Here is an 18,017-nt window from a genome sequence, read left to right as displayed (position 1 = left end):
GGCCGAGGGTATTGGCAGTGTATTAATAGGAGGTCCAAGTAGCATTAACAGTTGGGGCCTGAAATGGATGATGGGAGGCCCAGAGGGTTGAGCAGAGAGAAAAGGGTGATCTGGGAGCATGCAGTGTTAGCTGAATCCGAAGGAGAAGAGCCTCCTCCAGTGCAGGGTCTTGATTCTCCCACTGAGATGGGGCGGAGGTGAGAACTGAGAGACAAGGCAGGACTGATGGCTAGGATACCTCCAGGGAGGGCAACCAGAGCCTCAGGTCTCCTGTCATGGACTCGGTGTTCCAAGCCAGGATTTGCTCACGCCTTCAGTTGGGCTTAGGGTCTGAATCTAAGCCTTGGAATCTCCCAGAGTGAACCGCTCACACAGTGTCAGCCTAGCATCCAACACATCAACCAAGGTCAGCATGACTAAGCCAGCACCGAGCATGAAGCCTGCTGGTTAGCTGTGCAACCCCTCCCAACAGCACACCAGTCAGTTAAGAAAAAGCGTAGCCCCCAGTTAGCAAAGAGTTAGAGACTGAAATGAAAAACCCAGAGGAAAGTCATGGAGCTAAATGGAGATCATTTCACTCCCACAGTTATGTTTCTGCAAATTAAAAGACCAAAATTCTAGAGGCATCACACAATTGTTTGACCTTTGGGAGTTCCTCTTTCTTTAAAAAGCTATAAAATTACGTTCATCTTGAACGCCTCCAAAGGCATGTATATCCTGTGATGTATATACATGTATACATCCCATGCATGTGTAAATATATAGATCACTATGTATATAGAGCCAAAGAACGGTTCTGTGTAAATAAGAGATTTTTTACAGCGCCATTGTACTTAAATTGAACCACTTAATTGAAATTCTTAAGTTTCAGTTACAAATATTAACAGTTTAATAAATGGAGGGAAGGGAGGCTCTGGTTTCTTTTGGTTAACAATGACAAATGAGAAAAGGATTATGAAGTGTGCAAATATTTGCTACAGGGGAACATTTAATACATGTCTATATAAAGGGTTTTAATATACACCCCTTGCTAACAGAACTAAATACTATTTAAAGAGATGTCTCTGGCCTCGTTATTCATAAACATTTGGAAGTCAACGGAAAAAAATGCAACACTGATTTATCTTCCTTTGTTACCTCTTGCTTCTTAGGTGATCATTTGTAAAATAAAGGGAGGAAGTCCTTTCCAAAGGCAAAAGTTATCATTATTTAATGGCTAAATAAAATAATAATAGTCATACATATTTTATGTATATAATAGCTAATACTGACTGCATGTTTACTCTCTCCCGGGCTCTTCTGTACTAAAAGGCTTTGTAATTAACCAAACTGCAGATGCGAACACTCACCGGAAGTCTCGATCTCAAATCAGGCCACCAGTAGTTTTCTTTTACCTACTAGCTTGTTCCTAGTCATTCTCTTAATACCATTGTAAAGGTTGTTCCCATGCTACGGGATGTATCATCAATCAGACTGAGGCCAGCAAAAACTTAAGGCAAGATTTGGTATGATATCTGCAAACAAAAAGGCAGCAGAGTCTTTAAAAATTCAAATAAAACATCTTTTATAATTTGAAAAGGTCTCAAAGCCATTTGGAAAATGGGTAAGGATTACAATGACATGTGATTCCTCTGAGTAAGGTCTCAGTTCACAGAACTGCAATTAATGAATAGTATTGATAATGAATTAGGAATGACCGTGGAAGGCGTCTTACGCGCCATGATATGAAACTGAGCCAAAGGTAAATAACAATGACCTAATGTAGAAAATAGCTGGGACTTAACAGCGAGACACTGATAGTTTTGAGAGAGTTAAAGTCGTCACGTAACACAGTGTTTCTCAGAGTCAGGTCTGCAGATCTCCTACGTCTGAATGACTTGAAAGACTGTTAAAATGCAGACTGTGGTCCCCATCACAAATATTCTGAATCAAAATAGACCTTTTTAAAATAAATATCCCAGGTGTTAATTCTCACTCAAATCTGACAGACACTGACCTAAAATATGAGAGAGCACTAACATGAGAGAATTTGTGTTTATTTAATCCCAGTAGCTGAAAACATACTTTTTTGTTATTTAGTATAAGGCACTATTGTGGTCCCAAAAAATATACATGGAAGTTCTAACTCCCGTCACCTGTGAATGAGACCTTAATTGGAAAGAAGGTCTTGGCAGGTGTAAGCAAGCTGGGATGAGGCCATACTGGAGTCGGGTGAGCCCTAATCAGCATGCCTGCCATCCTGGGGAGAAGAAGGGAATTCGGACAGAGACACAGAGGAGACACCCGCCGAGGGAGAAGACCGCGTGAAGACAGAAGCAGAGATTGGAGTGATGCCTCGCCAAACCAAAGGATGCCAAGGATTGCTGGCAACCTCCAGAAGCTGGGAAAGAGGCCCAGAACAGATTGTCCTCACAGCGCCCAGAAGGAAACACCCTGCAGACACCTTGAATTTAGACTTCAGGCCTCCAAACTGTGAGAGAATACATTTCTGTTGTTTTAAGCCGTCCAGTTATACTACTGTGTCAGGAGCAGCCCTGGGGAACTCTCCAGGCACAAACCTAGTAACGGGGCCGGTGGGGAAGTTCTTCCCCCACCCGTCGCCCTCTTAGCTGCCCCCTCTACCCTCCCACGGTGGGTTCAGAGCCTTCATCAGGGGTCGCCTCTGCCGCCTTCGATTTCCTCGTGCTTCTCCCTGGAGCCGCGTCTCCAGCCAGGCCATTCCCAGTCCCGGGCCCTCCCCATCAGCTTCCCTTTCAATATCTCGGAGAACAGCTGTCCCGGCTCTGGAGCTGGTTTTGCCTGTCACTCTCCCAGCCGAGATGCGAGAGGTTTCATAATTCACTGGCTGGCCAATGTCACCCCGAAGTATGAAGTTTTTAAAAATTAAACTTGAAAACACGTCTGAGAAACCCGTGGCCTGCCAGAACTGATTAAAAGTGGGAAAGGCAGGGAATAAAGTAACACAGAAGTGATCCTTGTCATTCTCACCAGATTACATTTCCCCCGTGGAGCCGCGGCACGTCTGTCATTCTGGGACCATCCACTCAGAGGGCAGGCCGAGTGAAGGTCATTTTGGTTCTTACTGATTCTGCGGCAATGCCATTCCTCATAAGGATTTACGGTGTTTAACCCACCAGAAGGAGCCGTGAACTATAAATGGCTTCCCGTTTGCCGAGAGAGCCAGCCGTTTTATGAGTGACACCAGCTATGTGGTCCCCTTCACGGGTCTCTCTAATGAAGCCTGCAGCCCCTGCTTCTGCACAAAGAAGCCCAGCCTCGTGCTTCACGGAGCTGATCCTTCCTTTGACTCCAGATCAGCGCAGGGTTGTGTCACTGACTAAGGAGGGTAATCCAGACACAGGGAGATATGAAAACCCGAGTTAGCAGACTCACGCTGTTCATTTGATCTGTCAGCGTCCCCCATGACCAAAACCAGGAGGGAGAAAATGGAAGTTGAAGAGCATGAAATGGGGAAAATAGAAAATTAAGAATAGAGTTTGATGACTTGTGACGTGTTCTCACATGGGTTACAAGAGGCGGGGGACGCCACAGAGGCTGGAGATAGAGATCTGCTGAATAGGTGACTGAATTAACTTTGAGGTCTTGCTTTTAAATAAAACGTGATTATTATTGTGATTAGGGTTGAAAGTTTTTCATCCTTAAAAGTGGAACGAAGGGAGTTTTAAATACGTGGCTAGTATTTGGTGTTTATGGATGGGGTTCTTAATAAGCATGTGTGGACACAGTATTAAAATGGAGCCCAAGGCAAAAGGTAAAAAAGATCAGCAGTATCAATTCTGTCTTTGTTTATTTATTTCTTTGGGGGAGGGGCTGTAATTAGGTTTATTTTCATATTACGGGAGGTACTGGGGATTGAACCCAGGACCTCGTGCATTCTAAACACACACTCTACCCCTGAGCCACACCCTCTGCCCCATCTTCATTTAAATGTTTGATATTTTATTCATCACAGGACTTTTTACATCCATTTTGAATTTTTAAAAATATTGCATTAAAATATGATCTATTTTGATGACTAAGTTTTGGGGTACCCCCCCTTTAACTTTTATGCCCAAAGCAAGTACCTTACACGCCTTACCCTAGGCCCAGCTTGGTATCAGCCTTTTGAAATTTAAAAAGTGTTTTGTGAAGAGGAGAATGTCACATTCAGGTTTTCATTTACAATGAATTTTGAAGGCGAAGTCCCTCAGAACCAGGGGAGCCGTCTCACTTACGAGCCTGAAATGAAACAAGAATCTCTATGAGGCTGTCCTGCAGCACCAGGGGAATGGCTACCAATTCACAGACTCTGCTTTTCCCAGAGTCTTTGAATTTCAAAGTGTGCTGCGGTTATTAATACTGGTTTGCCAGTTGGTGCACAGAGAACCATCCAAAAACTTTGCGTCTCTGATAATTATGCTCTTCGTGGCGGCTCATCGCCCTGCAACGAGTCAAGGCCGTCTCTGCAGAGACTGTCAGAGCGATGAACTAAATCTCTTCCCAAGAACAGTCCAGCCTCCCTTCACACACAGCATTTATTTAATGCTCGGTCCTTTACGTTGTCCACAACCATTACTTACCTCTTTCTTTGTCCATGTGCTCTGGCTCTCATATGCAACTGCATCTCCACAAGGATAAGAACTGTGCCTTTGAAAAGCGTTCTGTTTAGTGGAAGTACATGGTGTATGTTCAGTATATTCCGAATTAATCCTGGAAATTCCTCTGCTTTAGTTTTTCTCTTTTGTTGAATCTAATTTGTTCCCGTTTGTATCCTCCATTCGCAAAACAATCCAGGGAATTTCCTTTTTTGGAAAAAACGTGGGCCCCCAGCAGTCAAGCAGGGCTGGGGTATGAAGTTATTCTTAAATTAGCACTAATATTACTACTGTTATAAAGAAAATATATTAACTGGCCTATACTTATAGAATCTCAAATGTTTGAAATAGGTAATAAAATTCACCCTAGTTCTCAATTTAGAATCTGCTAGTGAAAAGCAATTAGTAAAATTATTCCAAATCTGTCATCCTTTAATGTCTGAGAAAACACCATCAGGTCAACCTTCTGCATCGTCCTTAGTCTGATGCCAAGTAATAAGGTTCTTTTCCCCAATAATATCTACTACAGGGTTGTGCTCCCTACGTTAAGAGAGATCACGAAATCCGATTCCACAGGGGGAAGAAAAGGCATACTTGCTTGGCAAAAGGATTTAATTTAAACAGTAAGCTTCCTCTGAGTACTTAAAATACAACTCAGTTCACCAAAACGTTACTGACGCATAGCAGAGAGCATCCTGTTCACTCACTGTTATTCAGGGCTCCTCTGCGTCTGTACTTGGAGAGGACACGGCCCCTGCAAAGTCCTTGTCCTTATCGAAAAGGGATATAGTGCCATCTCCGTGTTGAATGGGAAGCACACGTCTCACTCATTTGGCTCTGTGTTTAGACTGGCCCCGTTCAAGAATCGAGATGCGCCATCTAAGAAAGCTCTCCACTGTCCTGAGAACATCAACCCGTCAAAAGCGGCTCCCGACTGCACGTGACAGGTGCTGGTGGTTGTTACTATTTAGTATTCTGCAGGTGGGCGCTGTGTCAGCTTCCTAGGGCTGTCATGGCAAGCTTCCGCAAACCAGGTGGCTTAAAACAACAGGCATGTATGGAGTCACAGGTCTGCAGGCTGCCAGTCTGACATCAGGGTGCCTGCAGAGCCGCGCTCTCCCTGAAGGCTCTGGGAATGTGGTCCAGGCCTCTCTCTGAGCTGCTCGTGATGCCAGTAAGCCTCTGCTTCCCATGGCTTGCAGCTGCAGCCCTTCAGCCTCCGCCTCTGCCCTCGCCTCGCTGTCTCTCCTCCTGGGTCTGGTGGAGAATCTCTTTCTCCTCCCTGTGTCTCTCCCTTCTCTTCTTTTTATAAGGACACCAATCATATTGGAGTAAGGGCCCACCCTGCTCTGGTATGACCCCATTTTACCTAATTACACTACAGAGACCCTATTTCCAAACAAAGCCACATGCTGAGGCTCCAGAGACTAGGACTCCGTCTGTCTTTTTCAGGAACACAAGTCAGCCCATCACAGGCATTTATTAATGTGCAAATTGTCAGGGCTAGGCCTTCATCTCATCAGATGCTGAGTGTTGCACTGTGTAAGAGTCCTCTGACCAAAAACAGCATCTGGCTTTGTGACGTCCCCCTCGCGTGGATGGATGCTCCGAAGCTTCACTTCTGACAAGCAGAGCTCAGTGAACACATCCACCACTGGTGTGCGAGGGAGGATGCAGGTGGAGAGGAGGGTATGGGTTAAATAGTAGGAAGGAGAGGGGAGGAGGAGGCTAAGGATGAAAACAAAAATGAAGAGCATTTACTTTGCAAGTAGGAAGTAGGAAACCTCAGCTGTTGGGCTGAGAACCGTGAACTCTGTGTCTCACGGCTCAACATTGCACACTTCCATCTAGTTCATTATTCCTCCCGTCAGCTCCTGCCTTGACCCACAGCATAATCCTGGCAGAGGTGAACAAAAAGAAGCATAATAAGCATAATTTTCCTTTTTTCCCCTTGAACACCCAGTTTGTTTGCATTTCATTTTGTCCATCGTAGGTGAGCTCAGAGAACTGGGTGACGATGTGATATTTGAGCATTTCAGACGTGTGATTAGAAGAATTCCAAAACACTGCTCTCTGAGCTTTTGTGTGGCTTCTGTATTCCTCCCATACACATAATGGCCTTTGCGGAGTCCTACTGGTTTTTGATTGGCAATAAATTAAATGATAAAGGCCAAAGCCTCTGAAACTGCATGTAGGAGAGATCGAAATGAAACACCCATCCTGAAAGCTCCCGTCGTTTCCAACTCAACTTCTCCACCTCTGATGCTTTGATAGAGTATGACGTTCTTGACACAGACATTTGGGGTCAGCATAATTTGCTTTCAGAAGTTATCTTGCTAAACATCATGGCTAATAATTTCATCGTACAGTAGGAAATTAAATTTTTCTTTGAGGGAATAACCAATCGACTATTATTTTTAAAACCTCCTATAGATGCAAATTGACTTGACATAATTTAATAAAAATTTAAGAGTAACTGAGGGCTATGAATGAGGCTATTGCAAAGTCAGATTGTTTCTGCATTGCCATTTTATTTTCTTGATGATGTATTCGGAAGTGATGAAAAAGCACCTTGTTAACAGACTTACATGAAGATATTTGGGTAGGGACTGCATATCTGACTAGATGAAGTAAAGCATAATAAAAATCACCATGGAAATACAGACTCAGATGTATTGTAGTTAGACCAAGCTACCTCCTTGCATAATAACCGTATTTGGGATAGTTTGGGGAAATTAAACAGGCAGTGTTGTGCACCAAGGTGGGAGGGGACCTGGCTTGTGAGAGGCAGGTGTTATGAAAAGTGTGTGGACATCAGCCATCTCTAGTTACCTGTCTAGGCTGTTGCGGTTATGTGCAGCCATCATCCAATTTCAGCCATTGCCGAGTGCCACAAAGGGCATTAACCCCTCATGAGCCAAAAAATTCTCCTAATTTTTAAAGTCCTTCACCTCACTAGTTGGTCGATGGGTCTCTTTCAGCCTAGGACTCTCCTACGCTTCTACCAAAACAAGCTTCCTGAAGGAGCATGGTCTGTGGCCCTTGTGGCATTTTGTTCTCATTACTTCCCCCAACGTGACGCAAATCCTCCACTTCAACTAATATGACCTAGGCCAGCACTTCTCTGAACTTTAGAGCTTTTCCAAATCACCTAAGGATCTTGTTCAAATGCAGGATCAAGTCCGGGAAGCTCGGTGGGGGGGGGGCCCGAGGGTGTGCACTTCTGACAAGCTCCCACATGAGGCCAACGCTGCTGGTTACCCTTGAGCAGCAAGGACAACGCGCCCTGGATCCCTGCCCCATAGCTTCTTCCTTCAACTTGGGATTTCTTCCCCTTTCTTTCTTCCTAGGATCTATATATTCATCCTTCAAGACACTGCTTTAGTATCTATTCCTTGAAATGGTCTAGCATGGAACTTACACATCACAAACGTTTCCTCCTCTGAATTCCTGCAGCACACAGTGTCTGGACCCACAGTCTGGCATCCAGCCTGGAATTGTTTTATCTTTAGCTGCTTTTTCATGTACACACCCAGAATCCCAATTAGATGTCCCTTTGAGGACAATCTCTACGTGTCTACTGTTAGCCCTTCTCTCCCACTTCAGATCTGCAGTGCAAACTACCTGCTGCCTTACTGGAATTCCAGAGTCAACATGGGAAAAGCCAAATTCCCTAGCTTCCCCCTTTGGAAACTTGCTCAGCCAACTGTACTTCCTTCTCAGAGAGCTGCACATATTTATTCAACAAATACTTGTTTATTCAATAAATATTCGTGCCTACAGTGGGCGCAGCGCCAGACAGATGGTGAATGGAGCAGACATGGGTCCTCATGACTCTTGCCTGAAGCCTCATGGAATCTTGTAGAGCCTCAGCCACTTATGAATTAAAGGGTCACCTTCCTGGAGGCTCAGTCACCCAGGGTAGACACTGCAGGGTCATCTTTGATTCCTCCTTCTTACTCACCACCACACTCACCCAGTTTATTGTAAAGGTCTGTCTGCTCTGCCACTGAAATATGTCCCATACACAAGCTCTCCCCTCCTTTCTATTCCTCTCGCCACAGTCCTAGAAGTGTTCTCATCTTCTCTAGCCCTGATGACCCTTGTCTCCTTACCCGTGACTGATCCTTCTGATTTCAGCCTCTTCTCCTCCAGCTCATCCTTCATACCAGCCCTGGATTTGTCGTTGTCCTGAAACATCCATCTGATCGTGGCACATCCAAACTGGCAGATTGATGAATCCACATTGCCTATGAAATGAAACCCCAACACACAGCATCGTGCTCGTAACACCTCATAATCCATTCTTCACTGGCTTTTCCGGCTTCCCCTCCCCGCACACTGGCTTCTACCTCTACTTAGGCCACAGCAAATGCGTGCTGGTCTCCAAACAGCCTCAACCTTTGAAGACTCCTTGTCTTTGTTCAGCTGAGAAGACCTTTCACTTCATTCTTTTACTGTCAAAACATGACACTTCTTCAAAGTTCAGCTCGAAGCCCATCTCACCCAAGAAACCTTCCCCTGTGAGCCACTGCTTCCATGGAACTTAATTGTTACCTGTGTCACACACTATTTGTCACACAGTCTTGGATGAGCACACCTTGTATATCTGTCTGTCTTTACCTCCACTACATTTTAAGACTATATCTAGCTCACCTTGTGCCTAATAAAATTCCCTGATTTCCAGGACAAGAAGTTTCTCAACAATTTGAGTTTGTTCACTGGAATGATGGCATTGTACTTTTTTATGTCCTTGATCAAGCCTTGCTCTTGGAAGGTGCACAAGAAAATAAATTATTGGTAAACATTTCTTCTTTGGCATCTTTGAAATATGCTGTCTTTCCACCCTCCTATAACCTGATGATTGAGTCTCATTAGCGTACCTGTCACAGACGTCCTCTCCTTCAGAGCCAGTTGCTGGAGCACTGGTTTTCAATCTTGGCCACATGCTAGAGTCACCTGGACAGATTTGAAAAATCGTAATGCTTAGGCTATGCCCCAGAGGGACTCACTTCATCACAGTCTCTATGGTCCAGATCCAGACACTAATATTTTTTAAACTCTCCAGATGATTCTGATATGCAGCCAAAGGTGAGAACCACTGTGCTCAGAACAGCTCCATTCCAGACACGGCCTTTGGAGGAGGCGAAACAGCAGCTGCAGTAGGTGGGCAACTGGGAGGGGATTCATCTGACCCCGAACATCTCTCCTCGTGGCCCTTTGTGGTTCCCACCAGGAGCCAACAGAATTCTTTTTTGAATTACGGCATTGTCTCCAGAAGGCATTGTTAAAATTCCTTTATGCTGTATATGTACCATATATGTATATGTATGTATATACACATATATTCTCTCTCTTTCTCTCTCTCAGTGTTCTTTCTCTCTCTGTGTTCTCTCTCTTTGCTGAGAGAGACAGAGAATATATGTACCATGGAAGGAGTAATCCGTTAATCCTCCAGCTATGTAGAAAATAAAAAGCAAATCTCTTTTGTGGAAGATGAGGGCCTGGGAAGGAAGGTCAGGGACATACAGGGGGCATTGGGACATCATCACAGGCAGTTCTGGGAACCCAGGACACAGTGAGGATATCTGATCTGTCGGTAAAAGGTGATGAAGGAAGGAGAGAGAGAGGCACAGAAAAAAAAAGTTGGCAGTGGTGGGGGTGGACCTCAGGCTCAGCCCTAGGTTGGCTGGGGCTGACCCTGCCCTTAGTCTCTGAAGCTGGTAGACTTTGATTTTTAAAAATTAATTGTTGAGTGGAGGGAAGGAAAAATTCTAAATGAGTGGGTGAGAAAAAGCCCAGGACCTGGGGGGATTAAGTCTCAACTCTCCTGTTAAAAGCAACACCGAAAAGGATCCTAAATAAAAGGGTTAGTGGCAGCCATCAAAGCCAAAAGACGCTAAGGAGAGGGGAACCCTGTAAAAATAAAACATCATGGGAAAAAAGTATATAGATGTGGCAACTTTTCTCCAAGCTCACAAAGAAACACCACCTGGGGCCAGAGAACCGTAGTGACCTCTCTGCACTCTCCTGCCTAATGAGAATTTCTGAAAGCAAAATATGCCCTGAGTGAGTCCCCGTGAGGAGGTGATCTATAAAGCTGCCCCTGCTCCGTGCTGACGCTCAAATAGACTGGTTTCCTGTTGCACCAGAGCCTTTGTGAATAATGGAAGGCTCCAGAGAGAGGAGACGACACATCAGAGGCTGTGATTGCACCTCAGGCTCACTCACCACATCCCTCCCAGAGGAACCCACTTCCTTTCCCCATCAGCTCAGCTGAATAGTAATCATCCTTCGCCTTGAGAGGGAATATCTGCCACATCGCCGGCGGCTCTGAAGGAACGCAAATCTGTGTCTGCATCATGGATCTGGTCTCCCTTCTGTGCCCCTGACCCACCACCCTCACTCCGCCTTGGATTTAAACAAATTGACTAGACATGAAACAGAAAGAGGCTGTTACTGAAGGGAACCGGACCCCGGTAGCACATCCTCGTGAAACTCCCGCACGGGTCGGAGTCCGCGGTGGGTGTCTCAGGAATGTTCCAGACGATTTCGAGCAGGCACGGGCGGACTGGTACTTAAACCACACGCATCAGGAAGGCTTCGAGATAGAGAGCGAAGGGTAAGGAAGGGAGAGGGAAGGAAACGAACAAAGAGGCAGGACACCAGGGTCCTGATGAAGCGGTGAGGGGCCCTGGGCGCTGCTCGCCCACATCCGCCCCAGCCCCTGGCTGACAGGGCGCGCCCTCGCCGCGTGCACAGAGCAGTGAGTGAGGCGCGGGGACGGCGGCCCGAGCGCAGGCCCCCCGGGTGGCCGGACCGCCTGAGCCTCGCGGGGCTGGGTGTGGACAGCGGAGCAGGAGGGCAACCTGCTGCGCACGGAGCGGGCGGGAACGGCCCTCACTGCGGGGGGCGGGGTGGGGCGGGGTGGGGCGGCCCCGCCCCCTCGGCCCCGCCCCCTGAAGCCCTACAGCACGGCCGGCAGGGCGTCGTCTCCGTGTCCTTGCAGACCCGCTCTCCCCTCGTCCCCGCCTGCTTCTCCGATGACGTGCGCTGCTTCCACGGGCTCCCTTGCCTGCAGGCTTCCGTCTGGCTTGGCCGGTGGGGGGTGGTCCGGAGGAAAGCGAGCCCCCACACCCAGTCCCGGGGCTTCTTCCCAGTGCGGTTTCCGCAGCCTGGCTAGGCGCCCCCACTCAAGGTCCCTGTTCCGCTCAGCTGGCCTTTCCCGCAGCTCCTTCCCTCCCCTCACACCTGATGGTGGTAACCCTGTCCCACTGGCACAGACCTTGGCTTCTGCACCATGTTTATGGTCGTCCACCACTCTGTCAAGTCCCTTACGGACCCACCTTTAAATCACCCAAGTTGAGCTGCACTTCTGTTTCTTTCCAAGACCCAACTGACACAGCCCTCAAGCCCAGGATGGACCAGTAAGGAATTGTAGCTTCACTGTTCCACGGCTTGGAAGTCTTCCCGGTGCTAAGCCACCGAGGCATCAAACTTATGAATGTCTAGAAATGCCCAAAATGGCTCCCGGAGTGTGTTCGGCCCTGGACGAATCTGCTCTGTCCCTGCAAGGCTGTGGGGCTCTTGGCTGAGGGAACGAAAGTTCTTGTCACTCGATCTTGAGTCAGTTTGCCGCTCCTGAGGGACAGGGGTGGTCTCTGCGGCAGGAAGGCAGGGATAGTCCGTAGTAACATCTGGATCAGGGAAGGCTCCCCTTCCTTGCTTGGTGAGACGGGGAGAAAAGGACGTGGATGCAAGTTACCTGCAAGGAAAAGAGGGGAGACACAGATTTGCGTCTCTGAGTCACCTTCCATCGCAAAGTGTGACCCTTTTCCTGCAGAACAACCCAGCAACAGGCATAAACTTACTGTGTGTGGCATTTAAGCTCAGCAGCCACCGGTAAGCAAGCCAAGTGCAACTTTCTTCGCACTCATTTCCTGGAAACCTTTTTTTTAATCATTTAATCCAAAACCTAATTTGGGGGGAATTTAATGTTTATCAAATCATGAGTGTTTGATGTAACGTGAGATTCCTTTATCCTCCCTCATCCCCGGACCCTTATGAAAATGAGTTGCTGCACCTCGTCTGGAGATTAGGGGGTAGAAAATAAAAGAAAACAATCCAGATCTAGGTCAGCAGAAAGTCTGTTTGTTCAGTGTAAGTAGGCCTCTCTGCTAATTAACACTTCCCTGAAAAAAAAGAAAGGGAGTGAAAGGCGCGTGCAGGGAACATATATATTCCTCTTTAAATGGCGCTATTTCAGATTCTGCAAACTAGCACTTATCCCTTTGAATTGGAATAGTAATCACATGTATTGAAAATTCAAATTCTGGAAAGCTTCTAAGGCTGAAAATTCAGCCAGTTACCTGACAGAGCTAATTAAATTTACTGGACTGTTAATTAGTATTTACTAAATTGTGGCACCAAAGCTTTAACTCTGCCATTTTTTGCTTCAGGAGTTAAAATAGTGTGGAGAGAGAGGTAACCAAGATGTCAGCTTGGGTACTCTTCAAGAAAGACCTTTATGTAGTTCACGTAAGTGATCCCATGGTCCTGAAGAAAGAATGCTTACCTCTAAGAGCAAAAAATACACTTTCTTTGCTTCTTAATTGTCCAAACACTGTGGTCATAAATAACGTGTATGAAAAGCAAATTAACGTGTACCCATGGCCACTGTGCTTTTTAAAGACGGTGTAATGGTTTCCTACAACATCATAACAAGAAACATTTTCTCTCCCAGATGCTCAGCTTCTGAGGCATCTTTTACAGAATAGCATATTCAAAAGCCTGTTCGTTCCCTTACAAGATCATCTGTTCAAATTTTTGCCCTCTAAGGAATGAGCAAATTCTGACAGACTTCCTATCAGTCTTAATGTAAGATCTTATTTTAAAATTGTGAAGCTCTCTCCATAATCCAACAGTCAACTGAAAAAAATCTTTATTGAGCATCTACCATGTGTTCAACACTCAGCTAACTGCCAAAAAGGTACGGAAATATAGAAGACACTGTTCTTTACCAGGGGCATAAGGATGTTGATAGAGGCAATGCATCACCAAATGAAACAATAAACGAACCAAATGCACGAGACACTGATAAAATAAAGTGCTCATTTGTGTGATAGGATGATCAAAATAAATGTGACTCCTGAGGGTGTCTTCCAGCTCCAAAATGCTCCAGTTCTACGAGCAGCACAAATAATAGCAAAAGAACTTAGCGAAAGATTCTGGAAGGTGTATTTTAATCTGTCCCCTAGCACGGTGCCTGCTACTCAGGAAGTTCAGGGCAAGTGCTGAATGAATAAATAAGTAAACGAGCACAAAGTGTAAAGGAAGTAGAAAGCGGAATGAATTGGCATCATCCCACAGGCTTCAGGGCTCAGACTGCTCTTGAACTGAGCTGTAAAGCAGAGATTATAAATTGTCATCCCTCAAGGTAAATCCAGCAATACCGATGTGCTCCATTCAGCCCGCACAGAGATGATGATGACGATGGTGATGATAGTGATGAAAAGGAAGGCAGTGGATAGAGAATTTAAAAATCAAGAGATTCCAGGTTCAAATCTATACATTACTGTGGTAAAACAAAATCAGCTTCTCCAGGCCCCCACGTCCACATGGCTTGATACCTGGCTCCTCCTTTTCCTGGAGTGCTGTCTCCCCACTTTGCCCCATATTTCACCTGCTCAGCTGTCTCTCCAACCAAAACCAGCTGTCAATTACTTTTTATTTCCATGCAGGTACCATTGCTGTCTTCTGGAAGAGAAATACTTCTCCATCCATGTAGTACCCAAAGGGGAAAAAGGAAAGATGATCCAAGAGAGATTCACATTTGTCTTGAAATGTGAAAGAGTATCTCTTGTGAAAATGAAGAATTTCTATGCCATTAATATTAATGCTCATGTGTCTTTCAAAAGAACAGAAATTACCTCCTTACATTATCAGCTACCTCCTACTCAAGACTTCCATGAGTATCATATCTAAATTCCATGACTAACTCCTCACCCACCTCCATGCAGACCTCCAACCCCCTTCCCCACTTTATTTTTCTTCTTAGCACTTACCTCTGCCTAATGTATTATTTATGTCACTGGTTTATCTGTTTATTGGTGGAATCCTTTAGTGAAAATGTAGGCTCCATAAAGGAAGGAATTTTTGTCTTTTTTTTTTGTTCATAGCTTCATCCCTTGTACCTAGGACAGTGCTGGGAATGTAGTAGATGTTCAATGAATGCATGGATGGATGGATGGATGGATGGGTGAACTCAGCCCCCTTCTCTTTTTCTTTATCTGCATGGTCACTGCCTTAAATGATGAAGCACTTTTGGATAGACAGAGAGGACGAGAAGTCTCTCCCGGCAGGGAAAGTTACTTCCTGGGACTAGCACGGGCAGAGGTTTGAGCTGGCAGGGAGCACAGGGAGAGGGAAAGGGGCTCTGCCAGCAGCAGGGTCTAAACAGAGTGGAAGATGTGTTGTGGGGTTCCACAGTCCCACTCCTGGGCACATATCTGAAGAAAACTCTAATTCAAAAAGATACACACACCCCAATGTTCCTAGCAGCACGATTTGCAATAGCCAAGACATGGAAACAACCTAAATGCCTATCAACAGATGACTGGATAAAAAAGACATGGTATATTTATACAATGGAATACTACTCAGCCATCAAAAAGAGTTAAATAATGCCATTTGCAGCAACATGGACGGACCTAGAGATTATATTAAGGGAAATAAGTCAGACAGAGAAAGACAAATATAATATGATACCACTTATATGTGGAATCTTTAAAAAATGACACAAATGAACTTATTTACAAAACAGAAACAGACTCACAGATACAGAAAACAAACTTATGGGGAAGTTGGGTAGAGATAAATTAGGAGTCTGGGATTAGCAGATACAAACTACTATACACAGAATAGATAAATGATGGTCCTACTGTATATATAGTACAGGGAACTATATTCAGTAGCTTATAATAATATATAATTGAAAAGAATAAGAAAAAGAATACATACAGCAGAAAGTAGAACAACATTGTGAATTAACTATACTTTGATTTAAAAAAAAAGAAAAAATATATCCAACAAAAAAGGAAAGAAAGAAAGAAAGAAAGAAAGAAAGAGCCATCACAGGCATAAACAATCTACCACCCAGCTGTCCCTTGTCATCGGCCCCCACCACCACCCATGCCAGCTGGGTGTTCCCAGTGCCACACCTGCACCCATCTTTGCCTTTCTACCTGTCGAACTGGTCCTCCAGAATCAGGGCTAGACTGCTCCCACAGTAAGACCCTGTAGGAGCTTCTGGTTCCTGCCCACTTCTCTGGCCCCAAATCCTGCTTCTGCACAGTATGTCCTTTATCTTCCAGTCCTACCCAGCAACCTTCCAAAGCCTGAGTGGGCTTGGTCCTCATGAGCCTTTGAACATGGAGTTGTTGCCTCTGACTGGGAGGCTCCGCCTGCCCCATCCTACCATTCTTCATGGTCCAGCTGCAGGAGCCCCATAGGAACCCCTCTGATAACCCCAGGGCATCTAGCAGGCCCACATCCCCCTCTCTGTACCCCACTGCCATCTGATATGTCTTCTCCGGTAACATCCACCCTCTGGGAGCAGCGATCTACCTGGAGGTACCATGACGTAGTAAGAACACACACGTGAGCTGTCCTGTCATTAGAGACCCCTGCAGTACTCCCCACCCACTCTACACGCTCAGACCTGCACGTGCCGCCCCCACTTCTGGGACCTTCCTCTGCAGACCCACTGGTTCTCTGGTTAAGTGGTCACCGCCCTTGGGTACCACCACTGTGCCTGTTTTCATTGATCCTGATTTGGCCACCCTCCTCCATTGGCTGTAGTTTATGTGCTCTTACCTTCCTCCATTTGCTCTTGGGTTAATCAACTTTAGGTCCCCGGTTTCTGCTCTGCAGAACACCCACAACCAACCCCCCTGCATGCAGGCTTCTCTCTCTCTCCACCCAACTCTGTCAACACCAACGTCACATTGCATTATTGTTTGTTTTGATGTCTAGATCTTCCCAGAAGAAAAAACTGCTGAAAAGCAGGGAACACTGTCCTTTTTATCTGTGTAGCCCCAGTGCCTGATTCAGCACCTCACGCAAAGAAGGTCCTTAACATGCGAACGTTTGTTGGCCGAACGCACGGACATGTGCGGTAACACAGCGCATCGCTCTTTAAGAGGAAGGACCAGGAATTAAGGTGTGGCAGCAGTACTACAGATTCAAAAAATCAAATGAGCTGATAAAAGGATAAAGAAATACATCTATTTTCAGTCACTGCAATAAGAGCTGTTAAACTCTGACTTACAGTCTCAGGAGAAGTGAAAAGGTAGAAGTAAAAAGCTAGGTCTAATCTGAAAATTAGAAGATCTTTCAGAGAAAGAAAGCAGAGTTAAAGTCAGGCGGCTAAACGTGCCCTGGAGACGTCATGGAGTCTGCTCCTTCATGCTTGGGTTTCTTTTTTCTGCTTTCCTACTGCCTCAGCATCAGCTGGGGGCTGGGAGGAGACTTGTTAGAAATCCAGGTTCCCAGGCCGTGGCCTGAGTGGCTGAGTGTGTGCTCACAGCACTTTGAACACAAGCACCCGGGTCCAGGTGACCCCAGGACCACGAATGCCAGGCCCAGTTTTGATCAAGGAAAAGCTCTTTTCCTTTTTAAAGATGACTGGGGAGTTCTCCTAATTTCCCAGGCTATTCGTTATATTTTCCTAAAATTCCCTTTTGAATCAAGTCTTAGGGAAGCCTGTTTCTTATGACTCTGTCTTCAGGAAAGATTACTTTAAAAAAAAAACCTGTCACGCAAAAGTGAAGAGGCTTCTCAGCTCCTCAGTCACCTCTTCAGACAAACAGGAGTGAAGTCAAGCTCCAGGCGTAAGTCCTAGCTCCTCTCAAGTGTGGGCTTTCCTCCTAACGGTATAAATAATGGAGAAGGGGGAACTTAGTAACCCATCTCACTTATAACTAACTGACATAAAAAGCCCCCCGCTTTCACTTGTCCTTTAGGGAAACCCTTGAAAAACCCTACCTACTCAAAATAAATAAATAAATACCTTGAAAATGTATTTTTAATACAGTCTATGAAAAAACACATTAAAATGTCTGTAAGAGACATTTCATTTGACTGGAAGAAGACAGTTCGTTTTCCACGTAGAAAATAATTTGAAGAAGTAACGAAATGAAAACTATTTTCAAAAGGCTATCTAATTTTCCCTTTATTGTAGTAAAAAGAATGGAGAGAATGGAGCATGTCAGAATCTGGGACTGATGGATAGGAGAGAAAGTCAGAAATAGTTCCTAATGAGACAAATAACAAAAATCAAATTGGCGGATCTTATGCTTATTAATTCAGGGGAAAAAAAAACGCTTGAGAGGTCAAGATGGCTCCCTGTTAGCAAAAGACCTC

The 18,017-nt window shown here is 45.5% G+C and overlaps 1 protein-coding gene and 1 non-coding gene across 2 annotated transcripts in view; one reads left to right on the top strand and one right to left on the bottom strand.

Annotated features, from left to right (window-relative positions):
* Window positions 1-18,017, top strand: part of GPC6 (glypican 6) — a 971,667-nt gene that overhangs the window by 913,081 nt on the left and 40,569 nt on the right. The window lies entirely within an intron of this gene.
* Window positions 3,859-3,930, bottom strand: TRNAS-AGA. The gene has a single exon. It is a non-coding gene; the product is annotated as a tRNA-Ser (tRNA).

This window comes from Camelus ferus, chromosome 14 (assembly GCF_009834535.1).
Source record: "Camelus ferus isolate YT-003-E chromosome 14, BCGSAC_Cfer_1.0, whole genome shotgun sequence".
NCBI classification, from domain to species: Eukaryota; Metazoa; Chordata; class Mammalia; order Artiodactyla; family Camelidae; genus Camelus; species Camelus ferus.
This window is presented reverse-complemented; position numbering and strand designations above follow the sequence as displayed.